At 42.5% G+C, this 14,985-nt stretch overlaps 1 long non-coding RNA gene across 4 annotated transcripts in view; it reads right to left on the minus strand.

The window, feature by feature from the left end:
* The window catches only part of LOC136019031 (uncharacterized), a 172,094-nt gene that overhangs the window by 116,868 nt on the left and 40,241 nt on the right, over nucleotides 1–14,985 (minus strand). For all 4 annotated transcript variants that reach the window (XR_010614716.1, XR_010614714.1, XR_010614712.1 and 1 more), the window contains exons 4-5: nucleotides 11,421–11,548; nucleotides 10,165–10,293 (exon numbers count right to left, since the gene is read on the minus strand). This is a non-coding gene — a long non-coding RNA (uncharacterized LOC136019031). The remainder of the gene's footprint in view (nucleotides 1–10,164; nucleotides 10,294–11,420; nucleotides 11,549–14,985) is intronic.

Consider the following 14,985-nt stretch of genomic DNA (forward strand, 5'->3'; position numbering starts at 1 on the left):
CCCTCACCTTGGTCAGTGCTAGAGAGGCTGACAGACACAGTAACTACAGACATCCAGAATCCCCACCGTGCCCCCACCCTGAACTTGTGCACCACTCACACACTGTTTCACTGAATAAGCAAGTGATTTCAGGAACCAGGAAACTTTCATCTGGCTCGGCCTCTCTGTTTGTTGGCCTTATATACTCCCCAGGTGCAGAGGTGAGCATGAGGTAATCACACCTAGTGAATATGAGGTTTAGTCTATAGGAAACCAGTGGAATTTATGTAAGTTTGGCATGCAGAGCCTTTCTTCTCTGTAAATTCAGCACTGAGTGGCATGCTTAGCTCCAGAACAGTGTGTGCACTATGCTAAATGCAGATCTTCCTAACCCAGCTCACTGCCCTAGTCAGAGGGAAGTGGTTATGAACTTGGACATGGGTCACCGCATACTCCTCAGCCCACCAGTACTTCCACTGGAATACCTGGGTCGCATTCAAAATAGGGATTTGAACTGAAACAATGTTTGTCTGCTGCCAGAATCTAAATTCTGTCTTAACAGGACATTTCCCAAATGATGGTGAAAGTTCAGCGTTTATCCTGGATTTGAGGAGAGCTGGAAAAGGATGTTGAAGGATAAGAAGAGTCATTTAAACTATCAGCCACAGGCTCAAGGGAGAAGAGGGAGGAAAAGACCAATCTGTTCTATTTTTTAATTCTCCTGAGTGATTCAAGGCTTTTGAGCAGCAGCAGCTGAATTAATGCTATATCTTGAGGATAGTAACAGCTCATATACAAGTGACAACAGTCCAACAGTTAGACAAATCCCCTGAGACAGGACTTCCTTGTGAATGGCATTATATTCAGGCCTCATTCACAACCTGCAAGTGTGAACACTCAAAGCAGCCCAGCTCTGCCTGCAACAGGGCTGCTCGCATCATGGTGTGGTTACTTAACTCCCACCAAGGTTAAGGGACTCCCCACAAGCCATCATGACCCTGAGCTCTCTGTACACAGAAGTCCCCTGACTTACCCCATGCATGTGACATTAAAGGAGCAATTCAATCTGCAGCTCAAAAGCACATAGACATTGAGAGGGTGATAACATGCAGAAGGTATTGCCGTTATTCCCCATACTCAGCATTCATGAGGCTGAAACTTCAACACTGTGGTCACATTTGGGCCCTCCAACATATGATCTGGATATATTTGCACACCAACAAACTGGAAAGAGTCTAGCAGAGGGACACTAAGATGGTTGGGGCTGAAAAGGAGAAGTTCCTTCTCAGCCTGAGGACTTGTTCATCTTGAGGAGGAGAAGGATGAGGTGACACCACACTGCACTCTGCCTGTCTGAAAGGTTGAGAAGGTTAAGAACCAGATGGTTCTCAGAGGTGCTAAGTGGAAGGACAGGAGGCAACAGATCAACATGGGAAATCCTGCCTAGACATAAGGAAGAGTCCTTCTGTGGCCAGGAGTAAAGGCAGTACAGTAAAGCAGCTTTATCCTCAACCAGCATTTTACACACTGACACCAGAGGTTCATTAGCACAGATTTCTTTTTCTTTCCCTACAGAATACATCCACAATGGTGCTTCCCAACAGCAGTAACAGAAAGCTGCAGTCCTATTTGGAATTCAAATGTCATGATAACAACTACAGCAAAAGGTGCCGTATCATCCATGCGAAGGGCTGAGGGTCTGGGGGAAGGGTTTACATATTTGTTTGCATTTTCAGGGGGATTTAATTGCAAAATGCCTTTGTAGATACAGGTCCTTTGCCAAGTTTAAAGTTTGAATTCCATTTTGACTCCTAAATCCCTGCCTTAAATCAGCAGAGCCCTTTCAACAAATCAAAGGCTTGAACCAAAAGGAACAAACCATATTGTCCTACAGGTTAATTCATTTCACAGCCTATTAGAGATCTTCATCCTCACACTCTCAGACAACGAGTTTTAGAAATTCTTCAAAGCCATTGAGCCATTGGTCCTGTCACTGGATGTTTAAAATGCATTAATTTCCTCATTATGTGGCTACATGGCCCCTGTGCTATGGCACATGTAGCAGAGAAGAAGCTGTGAACTTTTGCATGCTCATGTTCCTGGGTTCTTTATTTAGCTTTACCAGTGAGAAACATTTTATATGAATACAAGACTTTATTGTAAAAAACCTTATATTTCCCCAGTGTCTTTTTGTGTCAACAGAGGACTTTAGTGGCAAGTAATGAGTTTGCACTAAGCAGGCAAACACAAATAAATGAAATCTATGTGGATAACCAAGTGTGGTGGATGTATATATTGTATCTCCGAGGATTTCAAAAGAAAAACAATGAAACAGCACCAGAAATCTGGTCCTTTTAGAAAACAATAGCCATTTATAAAACTTTTTTTTTGCTACTGACTTTCCCAGAGAAAAACTAACCCCTGCTCAAATACTCCAGGTTTTTAATGAGCTATTATATACCCAATCATGTATATGGCAACCTATCAAAAGCGTATATGCTAAATACATATTATATATTATATTATCATACCATTCTCTATTAACTTTTGTTAATCAGGATTTAGGTTTTTGCCTCTCTCAGCCCTTCCTATATTTCTCCCTAACCTGTTCAGATGGGCATGAAGTTTCAGTGAAATACCCTGTGGCAGTCACAAAGACTGCCTGCAAGAAAAGCCTTTGGCTGGCTGTATCACATGCTGACCTCTTCCTGACTGTATCAGCATAAAGGCTGTTTGGCTTGCAGAGCCCCAGCCTAGCTGGTGGAATTGACCTTCTCAAGAATATCTGAGCGATATCCAGAATTTGCTGAATATTCAGAATGTTTGCCATAGATTGTGTCTGAGAACAGAGAATTTATGCACACTGCAGAAGCAGCAAGTCTGTGCCTGTCTTCAGCCCCTTCCAGATGCAAACTACTGGACCAGACAGACCTCTGGTCCAACCCAAGACAGGCACATTCTTTTGCTCACTTATCTTCAAATACTGTTTCTCCACAGCAGTCTGCACTCATTCACCAGTGTGCCAGTCATCATGCTCAAGTTATGCTCCCTTCAAAAGGGAGCCAAAAGAAGAGCTGGAACAGCTGGAACAGTGTAAAGGTCAGCCAATGATGGAGAAAGGTGAAGGGTGCAGTGCAGTTTCGAAAGCGGAAATTTAGGTGCATACGTGCCACTGATTTCAATGGAGACAAAGGGTTAAACTCCAATAGCTTAAAAATCCTCATGTAAACGTAGAACTGGCTTCACCACCACTGTGCTGGAACTTGGCAACGGTTTAAGAGGACACATCAACACTAAACAACGGTTTGGAACAGGAAGAGAAGATGAATATCTAATCCGATTGAAACTCCAGAGGAAATATCACGCAGGCTGACTGGAATGAAGCCAGGAGTCTCACACTAACAACTCTGGACTCAGGAAAAGTTCTCCACTCAAGGTCTCTCACTACCATCAATACCCCACATCTGCACCTGGAAGCAGCACTGCATTTCTAGTAGCCTGAACCTCTCACTCTTAGAGCACAACTAAAAAGATCAGTCTTGTATCTTTTACAATCAAAAGCAGTCTGTTAATACACTCGGTCAGGGCTGTTTGGGAGGAGATGGAGGTTCAGATTAATTTCTTTGTTTCTTTCATACAGAATATATGACACAAAAGTCTTCCAAAATATAAGTGCTTCCTACTTAGGATACAAGTGGTGGGAGCGTTGCCTTGTTGCTTCAAAAGGATGAAAAATCGTGTATCTAAACTCTTTCCACCCAAAAGACCCAGAGGACTCCAAATTTCCCAGTTATCTAGGAAACCCCACTTACACGAATGCTGTTTCCCAACACACCAGCTATAAATTGCCTCCACTTCTGCGCAAGGACATCCCAAGAACTGCAACACCAGAAAACCGGGAAGTCAGCCAGAACCTTAAAGAGCACTTGATCGCAGTTCCCACACCGAAGCTGTTACATATGAAGTCTGTGGTGTCTCGGCGTTCTTCCTGAAGGCTGTTCTCATGCAGATACAGAATGTGAAGAAACCTGTCTCTCCTAGTCTGTGCCCATGGAAAAAAATGCTAATGCACTGAAGCAGGGAGCTCACAAAGAAACTGCACCAGTGATGGCAGCACATGCAGGCCTCAGACATTCCTCCTGGCAGAGTTACCAGAGCAGGGAGCAGACTGTTATAGGGAAGAAGTCAGCTTTCGAACTTCCTGTGATTCATTTCTTAGCATGGCTCCCTCACAGACCTTGCTGGGCAGATTTTAACAGTTTGGTCCTGCCTGTTACTCCTCCAAGCTGCAGAGGCACTCCATCCTGGCCTCAGCCCAAGCTGGTGATTCTTTCTTTCTTTCTTTTTTAATAACCCAGCTCATTTTTAGCTGGGTCACTTTTCTGATCCAGGTCATTGTCCTGAAGGCTAATGCGGGAGAGAGGGAGGCAGCAGAACAAACATCTGGGGCTAGAAGAGAGTGCGATAGGATATCCTTTTGGTGACCGCAGACACTGATTTCAGGATGAAGTGACCTTATAGCAGCTTCATCACTTGCTTTGTGAACACCTTCTGGACACAACACCACAAACTGAACCTTCCATTGACTGTTTCGCTGTATTTCTAGTTTCATTGTATCTGAGAAATATCTCCCATACAGCTTTAAAATGGCTTTTGAATGCATCTACTGAGCAGAGCATGTCCCCCCATGGCACAGCATATGCTGCCTATCTGCTGATCCGCAGCATGAAGACCAGCCAGACTCTGGCCCCATTTCATTGCCAGGATCTACCACAGGCTCTGGGAAACAGTTGTCATAAGGGGAGAAATAAGGATATTTCAGCCTAATTCACCTTTCAAGCATTGTCATTGGTATTATTTCATGACGTTACGTAGAGGACTTAACTTCTCCCTAGGTCTCTAACAGCATCAACAATTCTTCAGGACATAAGCTGGTTCTCACTAATTGTATGGCACACAACATAGCCCTGAACTTGCCTAGGGATTTAGGCAGTCACAGAACAGTTCGCATTGGCAGAGACCTTCAAAGATGACCCGGTCCAATCACCCTGCAAATAGCAGGGACATCTTCTAGATGAGGTTGCTCAGAATCACATGCAGCCTGGCCTTGAAAACCTGCCTATAAGCAACAGTACATGACAACAACGACCATCAGCAGTTTTCCAATGCACAGAGTCTATATCCCTGTTCCCTTGAACTAGATGATGTCTCATGGACAAAAGCCTGCAAAGGGCCTTTGCCATGACTCTTCCATATTAATTCGCTCTCAATCAGATGGTGGGAGAATATTTGTTCTTGGGGTGCCCAAGATGTAGAATTGCCAAGAATAACTGTTGCTTGTCCTGAAATGGCAGCTGCAGTCCTGTGGAAAGAGCCGCGGCGGGTTCCTTTCTGAAGTGACAGCCGGTCTTACTGACATCAAAGGGGACGTGAGGTTTTCAGTGAGTGCTGTTTGTTGATTTTTTCCCCAGTGAAGTGATATTACATGGCATTTCCAACCCTCAATCCTATTAAGTGACAGAACTACCTAATAGCACTCATTAAATAACATAACTTGGTGTCAGAAATTCATTGACGGGCTCATGCAGTTGAAGGAGTGGACTTATGCCCCACAACAATACGGGTTTGGTGTTATTGTTACTGAGGTTTTTTAGTAAATGCCATTTATTTTAACAGGTGGAAGCAGAAGAGCCAGGACAGTTCATGAAAAGGGTATCGCGAACATAACAGTAAAAAAGTGGGTGCCTGAATTTTACATTTAGAAGGCAGAAAGCATAAAAAACATGCTCACTGCTACGCTTTCAAGGAGACGATTGCTTTGGCGACACCAGCCTACACTGCAGCATTGTCACAAGGTTATGTTACAACAGTATCCAGGAACTTTCCATCTTTCTGTCCAAGGAACTAATGTATAAATGAAGATATTAGGGTTTTGTTAATCATTTTTAAAAGATATCTGTTGCTTATGGGCCCAAAGCAGAGATAATAAAAACATAAAGGTCTTAAACACCATCACCATCCCTTGCTCTCAGTCAGCTATTAACTGCACATTTTAAACCTTTAACCCAATGTATTTCTCTTGTAAAGTGAATGACAAAGTTTGCCAGTGTTCACAGAAATAAGTTTATCAATGATGTCTTGCTTCTTTCTTTCTACAGCTCTCATCCTCCTGAAGCCCAAATTGTTTTCTACCAACTGACATACAAGTAATAACTGCAGCTTTCCTGAGGTAGAGATCTGGCATCAGAACACAAAGGGAACAGCCAACTGCCTGCCCAAAATCCACCTTTCCTCTCAATAGAGAAAGCTAGCACCCAGAAAATAGACATCAGAAAAGATGTCATGGGCCTCCTGATTCACATTTAATTTTGGAATTGTTACATACATGCAGAAAGTATTAGAAACCAGAATTTCTGTAGAACATTTGTGAAAGTAAACTCTACTCTTCCCTTGCAAGAGAAGTCTATTTTGCAAGTTGCCATACTCAAAACCAAAGCAGAAAACATTCACTCTACACAGTGAGCAATGAAGTTTTACTGGTAAGTGGCTCATGACAGATCCCACTGGAATTAAGTGCTCATGTGAGCAAGTGCTCACCAAAATGAAAAGTAATTCACAACCTGAGCTGAAGGTGTGTAGCTTGCACAGACAAATCCTCCCAAGGTCTGCCCCTCCACACTGAAAAGTCATGGTTTTCATTATTTCTCTACCTGCCCTTTCTTAGCAGCCATGCAGCAAAAACCTCTCAGGGTTATTCTATCACCTTACATTACAAGAGCCATTCCACCTCTGGAAAGACAGGACATCATGGGGCTGTTTTCAGTATTGATAAAGTTGTCATCTTCTCAACACTGTGGGTCATTTCTCATTTTTAGCCACTGAAGGATGGTCAAGCCCATCAACAATGGTTTAGAAAAATCCTCTCTTGTATTCTTACAGCTACAGAAAGAAGCATTATCATTACCGGCAAATGCAGAGGCAGAGTGGATCACTTCAGTGGCTGAGTCCATTGGAAAGCACAGGGAACCTTCCCTTTTCATGGGATCACAAAGTAATTTAGGTGTAAAGGGACCTCTGGAGGTCATCATGCCCAGTGACAGTGAATAACTGTCTTGGCTTTGCGATGTCACTGAAGCGAGCAGGCAAAGCAGCCAGCAGCCTTCTGGCTCTGTCACCAAAACCCCAGCTCCCACAATTTTCCAATGATCTTTTTAATGGAACATGAATGTTGTTGCAAAAATGACTTCTTTTTGTACCCTAGAGGATTAAAACCAAACATTCTTCCTGGAAATAACAATTACCAGTGAAATCCCTGACTGTAACGCTAGGTAAAGGCAGAATGCTCTAAGGAATAACAAAACAATGTGTATTTCTGCAGCAGGAAGAGTTTGGAGATGCTTGTTTACCATACAGCTTGTTCCTACTTGACAGATTCCTAAAGAACCCATACCAAGAGCTCTGATTATAAATAGAGTCAGACAGCATGAAACAGTGTTTCTAACCTGTTCATAAATGGTTTAAAGCAAATTAGAAATACATCCAAAAAACAAAACCAAGTTTACAGTAAAAGGGCAGAGAGCTAAATTCATCCTTCCAGTAAGCAATGCGTTCTATGGAACTGAGCTGAGGACATCTGCCATCATTTTACCTGGGAAAAATCAAAGTGGGGAAAGAAGGAAAGATTTGCAGTTTGCCCTTTGTTTTTGCAAAAGCAAAACAAAAGGAAAAAGCCCATGTATCATATTCACCTATTGTACACATGGATAAGTAGTTGAAGTAACACATACAATGATTTCACAATGTGCCTTGAAAAGATTCATTAATGGCTTTGGAAATATGGGAAAGTAATTTATAACAGCACATAAAAAGTAATAGAGGGCCCAATCCTGTCACCACTAACTCAGACTGGGCAGAGCTGAGCTCTCAGGACCTTCTGATGGATTTAGAACATTTTTCAACAGCCTAGTGCAGATATTAGCAAGCCCCAGCCTGGCTGGCTCCCACCACGTCCCCACTTGTTAAATTACTCCCTTTTCCTCCTCCCTCCTCCCTCCTTTATTATAATTTAAAACAAAAATATTTTTAATGTATTGAGCATTTGTGTATTTGGAATCGGTGCCTGCCTTTTCTCCATCCTGACAGCTCTGAGCACTACCGGCCATTAGCAGCCTGCAAGTCAAGAGATGCAGACCAGCCAGATACACCAGGCCAGAGCAGTCCGCCCTTGAGAGCATCCCTGAAACCACCAGTTCTATGAACTTTCTGATGAAAACCAAGGTCTCCTACACAATCAGAGGGTAATTCTTGATATGCAAAGGGAGTTGAGTTTCCAGAGCCCTTTATGATCTGAAGGAAATGCTTTCCCTCTGTCAACACAGTAAGCGAAATTATGAGGATGAACGTATGGATTGAGAGGTTGTGTGAGGGGATTGGCTGAAATTCAGGAGTCCTCTAGGCTGCCTCCTTTGAAGCCAACTTTCCCTTCATCACCAATGTATTAAGCTCTGTAAGTCAGCCCAAATGAACCACAGCCTCTGAAAGATCTAGTAGTTCCTTCTGATAACCTGAAGCAGAAGGAACAGCCAGCCAGAGGCTGGTGCCCTTCAGTGTACCATCACACCTCACAGCATCCACTCCCACTCTGACTCCCTCATGTGCCTCTGGATACCAGCACAGGACCAGGCTTCAGCCCTTCTCGGTGACGAATCCCAGAACCTCTAGTTAAGTTTCAGTGAGACAATCAGATCGCATGCACCATCCAGTTGCAGGACACAGATCAGAGTCTCTCCCACAGGTTTTTGAAACAGCTTTCAGGTTCATTAACTTTTGTTCCTCTACTGTACAGCTTGGTTCAGATTCAAGTGCTGTGCTAGCTTCTAAGTTCAGCTCTACTGTGAATGCATCCATCAGTGCCTGGTAGTTCTTCACATTTCCAAGACAACTCATCAAGTTAATGCAGGCTGCTATGTCTCTGCCTTCCAGTTTGACATTACCCACAAACTGTAAAACTCCTCCTATTCAATTCTCTTGCTGTTCTTCAAAGGCTGAAACAAGGGGGTAAAAAAGTCCCACCATACTGCAGTTGAACGCCAGTAGGAAAGTTTATTTCTTGTGCTTTTTATTACCTTGATGCCATTCCCTAGCCATAAGCTGGAAATGTTAAATTATTAAAAATACAATATTAATCAACCAATTGAGTTGCCAGTTCTAATTTTGGATAGAAAAATGGACAAAGCAATAATCAAAGACTTACCAAAAAAGCAGATGGCTGGAGAGCACTTCTGGCAGTCATGCTACTCACACATGGGACCACTTGAGTTTAACAAATTGGACAACAGAGAGAGTACTGAAATGGAAATTGGGGCTCTACTCCATTCAAATTCTTCAAAATGTTTGTTTTGGATTTGTACCTCTGCTGCAATTTACAACTCGAGATTAGATATAGCAAGAGTAATATTCTTGACTAGAAGAAAAACAGAGTGACTCAACCGTTTGCCAAATCACACAGATTGTGTCCCTGTATACAAATAATGACAATGTATAAATGGTTTCTTAAATAAAACCTGGTACTAAACATGTCTTTTACTAACACAGCAATAAAGTTCTGCTAAAGTAGTTGGAGCAAGACACAAGACACTTTCTTGACTCAAACCGCAAACCTTTTCCAAGCAAGGCCCATATCTGCATGTAGACATGTCTAAGTGACACCAGCATGAAAAAGAAACCTACAGCAACTTGAGACTTCAGGGTTGTCTCCACAGAGCACAGAGACCTCCTACTACTAAGTCAGACTACACCTCAGGTTCCTTGTTCTAAAAGCATGCCCTTCACTGCTAAGGAACTAAAGGGCAGTTGTCTCTGTTAGCAAGTTTTGAGACCGTAAGGCACAGTGCGGTACTTTCTATTCAAACAGGGAGGGAAAATATCACTAAACCAATGTCAGTAGTATCAATACAAAGGCACACAGGTATTAGATGACACCAAAAAAGGAAATAAAATGACTCATTCCATCACTCTTGCTGTAAGAAATCAGTTACCTAAGTGTTTGACAGGAAAAACATGGAGGCCTTTGTCAGGGAGATGCCAGTTGCAGCTTAAAGTAAATGGATGGCCAAACATGATGTCACCTACCACAACCAAAAATTAAGATGAAAGTTCTGCTGGTCTCAGGGACCAGTCACTCACCAGGGAACTGGGGGTTTATATGCACGCCTTCCCGAAGACTCCAAAAATAACATTTTTCCATAGAGCAGAAATTCCTGTAGCCTTCACGCTTTTCCTTTCAGTCATGTTGCAATCCAAAGTGCCAGCCCTCTGTAATGAGGTCATCCGACAATGTAATTTGTAGAGTTTTATTCTGTCAAAATTGATCTTAGTATTTCTATAGCAACTAGATCAAAACAAAAGATGGAACAGACAGAATAAGTCTCTCCCTGCCACCACCCAGATTTTTATATAAATATATATGTGTGTATATATAAAGCATTACACATATATAATGTTCATGATTCATCATTAAACAACGCTAGAAAAACAGCGCTGGAGAAATAACAGCACAGAGGATAACATTTAAATCAAGAAATGTTAGCAAATGCGTAAACTGACATCAGTAAAATGTTAAAAACAAGCAATTGTTCAATTATCAAACACCTGGGAACAGTCTGTCTTTCCCATTAAATCCAGTCAGGAAAAGTTATTATCCATTTCTGGTTGGGATGGATGGAAGTGAATACTTGTGTTTCTGACAGGACACGAAGAATGCAGTATCTTTCTCCCCGGAGAAAATCACACTTTAAGCATGACTGTTAGGTTGTTAATGATTAAGAAGGCTTGACTGCATTTAGCTACCTAAGCTTAGCTTTGGAAGGGATGTTTGCAACAGATTTGCAAATGTCTGTCAATTTATTTTAGTGCCCCTGCAGGAGCTGAGCTGCGTCCAGCTGCTTGATTACAAAGCACCAGGGAAAACTCTGGATGTGGAACCCAATGCCATTTCCAATCAACTAACATGATTAATAGCACCACCGCCCAGCCCCTTCCTTGTGAAACAAAGATTGATCCATTACAATGGTGGGATAAAAAAATGGATTTTCCTGCAGACCAATTTTCCTTAACATCAGAGTAGCTTCTGAACATTTCTTAGCAGATTTCAGTTAGATTCTGAACACAGACTGTCAAACACACACTGTGTGCAGGTGGACACATACACCTCATGTAAGCATTGAAAGCCCAGAACAGCCACACAGTTCCTAACTTGGGCTTTAAGGAGCGGATGAACATCTCCTAATGTGTAACATGTACCTGTCTCCAGAAACCTGCGTAGTGTCACTTACAGCCTCTAGTCTAAAAACATGCAAGAGTTTCAGATAGATCCCCCTAAAGTGGTTGGGCAGGAATTTCTGAGAATGGCATGACAGGTAGGAAAAGGAAGATGGACTCACTGTACTGCTGCAGGTCCCACTGTGGTTCTGCTGCTGGCTGCCATCTATGGAGGTCACCACTGCATCAGTTATGGTGAGGGATTGTGGCTGGAAGGCAGCTTGTCTTCTAGGCCAACTGCTACTGCTTGCTAAGAAAAGGAGAGAATGTGAAGTTAGAGAAATACTGTCATTTAAAAGAAACAAACACTCTCAAGAGCAGGATATTTCTTTGACCCCAAGCTCTCCTGCTGGAAGACAGAATTCCACCATCAGTTTAAGAAGGGGGGTGTGATGGACAAAAAGTTCTTGGTGAATACAGGGATACAATTATGTGCACGGCTAATTTGAAGCACAGGAATGTTTCCACAGATTACTCACCCTCCTAAAATTAAACACACTCAAGCCTTTCACCTGAGTAAAGACCCTGACCCCGCAAAGCCCTCTTCCACTTGACGGCAATTCCCTTGAGTAATGGCAGAGAAGAATTAAGTCCTGGCAGAAGCCGAACTATGTATTCGTACTGAATTTGAAGATGCTTCTGAAACAACTTCTATCTATACATGGTCTTGTAGTACTGACATTTCAAAGCTTATTATACAACTGACAGAGATGTTGGCATGTCTTACATACTATAAATTATAAAATACTATATAAATATATTTATAAATGCACGCATAGAGCTGTTACCTTATTTTAACTTCAAAAAATCACTGATGTGCTGCTGCAGCAGGAGATGCAAAACACTGACTTAGGCAAGAATGCTTAAGAAGTATAAAATAAAAGAAGCTGTGAATTTCTTCCTAATTATCACCAGTTCCTGACTGTCAGAGAAGATGTGCCTTTTCCATGTGAAACCCCTCATTACCCCTTCCTTCCAATGAAGGCAATCAACATTGAACTTAGAAGTTCCAGTCTGCATCCAGTTTACAGGCTTTACCATCCTGGCCCTTTGAAATGGCGCCTTGCAGAAGGCACACCAGAAAAAACTGGAGGAAATTGGAGCTAAAAAAGATTTTAAAATAAAACCAGTATTTATGTCTCCCAAATGGGAAGTTTGGAGCAGCGAGGGCAGGAAACGGTATTTAAGCTGATTACCCAAGCAAAGCCCTCTGCCTTTTCAGCAGTGCCGCGGTCCCTCAGTAAAACCATTTAAATTAATTGGGGTTTGGAGCAGGGGGAAGGGAGGAGATGTCAAATTTTATCTGGCGTGTTAGTGACGGCCGGCTGGAGAGGGGCTTTCAGCCCTGGTAATTGGGCCTGTTTGCTCCCCCGCCACCACCGCTTTGACATGCAATGTTCTAATAACCCACAGCGCAGGTGGCCGCCGGTGTCAGCCCTGCCTGTCCCTTCCCCTCAGCACCCGCTCGGCTGAGCAGGCTGCCCTAGGCCCAGTGGCCATTAACCCCAATGCTCTCGGCGTGTCGCTTAGCAACCGATTAAGTAGCCGGGATCTTTAACATTTGTACCAGAAATTCACACAAATGGAAGTCTTTTGGGCCACGCTGGCCTCAGAGACATGGATCTTATTATGCGTTTTACCTAATTATCAAGCGAAGGCAAGCGGAGCGTGGTTTCCTTGGGCGATAATTCCATGGGTGTTTGCATCCCCATAAAAATTACATCTTCTCATTCACACTTGCACATAACTGACTAGACAAATAATATTATCATAGTGGGAAGAGCCAAAATTAGAAAGGAAATACTGCAACGTTTAGATTTAATCTGGTGAGCATTAGATCATGATTCACTTTGACATAAAAGCTCAAGAGCACATTTAACTGGGACAAAGCGCACTGCGATGTTTTGAACAAGAAGGAAGTAACTCTGATATTTCATGGGCTGCAGTATTTGCTGTTGAAATCCTAATAACTGCCTACACTCTGCACTTGTGTTGTACCTAATGAATCGGGTTTAACTTTCAGAAAGCTTCAACAAATTAGAAGATCTTATTTGCTTCTGACTTTGCAACAAAGAGCAGGTTTTCAACAGAACAGAAAACTGACAACAAAACCCCCCTCAGCTTCCAATCACCACACTCCATTCATTTCCACCATATTTCATAGCAGCATTTTTAAAATAAACATATTATTTGATAAAAGATGTTTTAAAAGTGGTAAATATTCAAACATCATAAGCAAGACTGGCACTGTTGTTTTCCAGCATCCGCAGTTAAATACCCCATAGCGGACATGGAGCGATGCTTCTCCAAGTCTAGAACCTGCTCAAGCCTCAGGAAGTTTTGATTTACTAAACAAAACACTGAAATCATGCTCCATATGAAACAGTGGCTGACTCAACACTAGTTTTGAAGGTGGCTTAACCCAACGTCTGTGCCTTCCTCAGTTCAAGGATACCAATAAATCTCCCATGTCCGTATTTCCAGCATAACCTGCGTTTTTCCTTATGATTTGTGTTCATCTAAACACACTTCCTTCATGCAGCGACTGGAATGAACAGATCTAGAAAGAAACCAGACCACATAAACCAAGCTACTAACTCTTTCTCACATGTGCACATACAATGCCAGGTCCCAGAAGCTGCTGTGATTGTCTGGATATGGTTCTCTTATGAACCCAGCTGAGTGTGACAGGGCTCTGTAAGCAACTGCAATTTCAAGGCAGATAAATGTTACGTAAACTCAAATTTTGCAGCTTTACCATTGTGTATCTTTCATGCCAAGTGGCACTTTACATAGAAAGCAAACATCATGGAGTTTATTTCCAAAAAACCAAGTTTACAGTTCCGCTTGGCCTAAGGCTTGTTTATAAACACAGGAGCAGACCGGCCTTATTACAATGGGAATGGCAGAAAAAAACCCTATTTTCAAGCTGAATATGAGCCAACAGTGAGCTTTCAGCAAGTAAGGCAAAGTGGGCTTTATCTGAAGCATGGCCCTGGCCTCATTGGTCTGATGAAGAGATGGTGATTTACTAATAGCAGCCTGCAAGGAAGCAGCCTACACTGAATCCCCTTACTTGAAGTGAAATTATAATGGCAACAGAACCAAACTTCCCACTTGACACAGATGACAGAACAGGAGCAGTATCAAAAATGGTGTCTTGGCAAGTTCAGATGGGAGATTAGGAAGAACATTTTCAGAAGAAAGGTGGTGCAGCCCTAGAACAGGTCATCAGAGAGGCAGAGGATCTCAGTTCTTCTAGGTGTTTCATGCCAAACATGCACATTTTGACATCTGCATTTTCAGTGACAAAGTATCCTGTTAAGAAATCCCTGACCAGGTATTGGAGGAACCATGGATGTTTGGCACTCAACTACTCAGTAAAATTCATAAAAAGACCTGGTCCTTCTTCTTTAGATACCGAAATGCTTTTAAAAGTCTTATCATAAACTGCCTAATAACTGCAGCTCCATGCTCTGTACTCCCAGAATACAGAACCATTTGGGGGTTTCATTCACATGCAAACCCTTGCACTTTATCCCAGTGGACTATTGTCTACGAATACAGACTTATTCGGAGTAAAAGTGCAGGATCTGGCCATAGAACTTGCCTCACAAGAGCAAACTCCACATATTTGAAAAGATTATCAGTCAACTACAGTGCTTTCTACTGTAGAAACAGTTACTC

This window comes from Lathamus discolor, chromosome 8, assembly GCF_037157495.1.
Source record: "Lathamus discolor isolate bLatDis1 chromosome 8, bLatDis1.hap1, whole genome shotgun sequence".
Classification (NCBI taxonomy): Eukaryota; Metazoa; Chordata; class Aves; order Psittaciformes; family Psittacidae; genus Lathamus; species Lathamus discolor.